The sequence below is a fragment of the Schistocerca piceifrons genome, unplaced genomic scaffold (assembly GCF_021461385.2).
Source record: "Schistocerca piceifrons isolate TAMUIC-IGC-003096 unplaced genomic scaffold, iqSchPice1.1 HiC_scaffold_299, whole genome shotgun sequence".
NCBI lineage: Eukaryota > Metazoa > Arthropoda > Insecta > Orthoptera > Acrididae > Schistocerca > Schistocerca piceifrons.
Window position 1 is genome coordinate 25,001 of NW_025728514.1, and position 2,500 is coordinate 27,500.

Consider the following 2,500-nt stretch of genomic DNA (forward strand, 5'->3'; position numbering starts at 1 on the left):
GGCTCCCTCTCCGGAATCGAACCCTGATTCCCCGTTACCCGTTACAACCATGGTAGGCGCAGAACCTACCATCGACAGTTGATAAGGCAGACATTTGAAAGATGCGTCGCCGGTACGAGGACCGTGCGATCAGCCCAAAGTTATTCAGAGTCACCAAGGCAAACGGACCGGACGAGCCGACCGATTGGTTTTGATCTAATAAAAGCGTCCCTTCCATCTCTGGTCGGGACTCTGTTTGCATGTATTAGCTCTAGAATTACCACAGTTATCCAAGTAACGTGGGTACGATCTAAGGAACCATAACTGATTTAATGAGCCATTCGCGGTTTCACCTTAATGCGGCTTGTACTGAGACATGCATGGCTTAATCTTTGAGACAAGCATATGACTACTGGCAGGATCAACCAGGGAGCTGCGTCAACTAGAGCTGAGCAGCCGGCCGCCCGGGAGTGTGTCCCGGGGGCCCGCGCGAACACGCAAGCGTCCGCTCAATCATTCTGCAAACAGGAGGAGGCTGAGCTCCCCTGCACAATACACCTCGAAACCCTCTCAGGTCCCGGCGGCGCGCAGCGCCGTCCCAAGTACTTGGTCGGGTTCGAGAGAGGCGCAATCGCCCGGAGTTAGGCGAGTAGACGCTTTCGGTGCGACCACCCGTGCTCCCAACTGAGCTTGCCGCTGCCGACAGAGGCCCGGGAGCGTGCTGTCGTGGCATTGCCGGCGGGAGACAACACGCGCCACCTACGGTGACCGGCAGCTCCAACGCCAGCGCCACAGAAGGACAAAAGCCCCACTTGGGTGCCGAAGCGAACTCTCCCAGCACAGCGCACGCGCCAACACATCCGCACAGCTGCGATACAAACCACCAGCGAGAACCGCTGGGGCGACCGAGCAGCAGACGGCGTCGCGGCGCCGAGCGCCGGGCGGCGGCGCATCCTCAACGCACACAGTCCTCAATCGGACCAGCACACTGAAGATGTCCACCGCGCTTCGCACCGGGCCCGCGAGGACCTACTTTGGCCGCACGGCGCCGCGCGCAGGGTGCGCCGGCGCGCAGCTGCGACGCCTGCCGCGTCCGTCGGCCGGCGCGCCTGCCACTGGCCGCCCCCACCAGCCGGCTGTAGCGCGTGCGCCCACGCACCGCGCGGCCAGCACGCCGGGAGGCGCCCCCTCACCGGCCGGGGACGGTCCCACCCAGCCACCGCCGCGTATCGCTTCACACCCAGATGCCGTTCAGTTTCGTCGGCATGGTGGGTATCGCTGGAACAACCGGTTAGTACCTCAACCTATCGTCGCCATCACCGATTCACCCCTAGCGAGAACAACCGCACCACAACAGGTTACCATTTGTTCATTTGCGTAACTTCACCAGAAAACGCAGGCGTCCATCGCCATTTGCAACTTCAACGATTATTGCATGCCTGTGTCAGGTGTCACGCCACACTACGTCTGCCCACATACACGCAACAAAATGTGCACGCCTAGACAATACGTGGAAGGTGGCCCCCGTACGTATGCGATGTCCATTGCTCGAACGACTGTCAACCGGCCTCTGTAGCATGTCGCAGATATGGAACGCGGTGCACCATGCCATCACGGTGTGTGAGGAGAGACGACTAGGTCCGAATACATCAACAGACAGCTCATGCTGATCGCCATCCACGGCGTCCGTTCCTCCCACACGTCTCTATGGCGTACCACACTGCAATCCAGCTCTCATAGGGAGACGACACGTAGCTGCGTGCACAATATTTGCACTGTATGGTCCGCCGTTTTTGGGCGCAGTCGTTGTGCGGTCACACATGTGCCACGATGTATCATTCAGTACATAAGGACGAATGTGCAGTACAGATTGTGGTTCACGCGTACGACATCAGCGGACAGTTGACACAGGCCGCACCACAACGTAGCCTGAGTACGTCGCATGCGAAGGGCATTGAACATGCAAACTTCTCACCAACCAGCTTGCGAAGGCAGGGGGCAAGGTGGGGACGTGGGGAGGGGCGGCATGTACGTCCTGCTGCCATCCACATTACAGTGTACAGCAGGAGCATGTGGAAAGTGAGCAAGACTTGCAAGGTGTTTAACATGAAGCGATACACAGGGGTGCGGGCAGTGCGAGTAGCGAACTATATTGCGAGGGTTGCGGGTGGGCAACACTACAGTAATTGAACGAGTCGTATAACAATTACAGAGCAGGTTTAGGCGACAACGTGGGTTACGTTAAGGCGACAACATGGGTTAGGTTAAGGCACAACATGGGTTAGGTTAAGGCACAACATGGGTTAGGTTAAGGCACAACATGGGTTAGGTTAAGGCACAACATGGGTTAGGTTAAGGCACAACATGGGTTAGGTTAAGGCACAACATGGGTTAGGTTAAGGCACAACATGGGTTAGGTTAAGGCACAACATGGGTTAGGTTGAGGCACAACATGGGTTAGGTTAAGGCACAACATGGGTTAGGTTGAGGCACAACATGGGTTAGGTTGAGGCACAACATG

General features: G+C 57.4%; 1 non-coding gene across 1 annotated transcript in view; it reads right to left on the minus strand.

The window, feature by feature from the left end:
* Positions 1-411, minus strand: part of LOC124744551 — a 1,932-nt gene extending 1,521 nt beyond the window's left edge. Inside the window, exon 1 of the ribosomal RNA XR_007010823.1 lies at positions 1-411. This exon is cut by the window's left edge and continues 1,521 nt beyond it. This is a non-coding gene — a ribosomal RNA (small subunit ribosomal RNA).
* Positions 412-2,500: the final 2,089 nt, after the last annotated feature.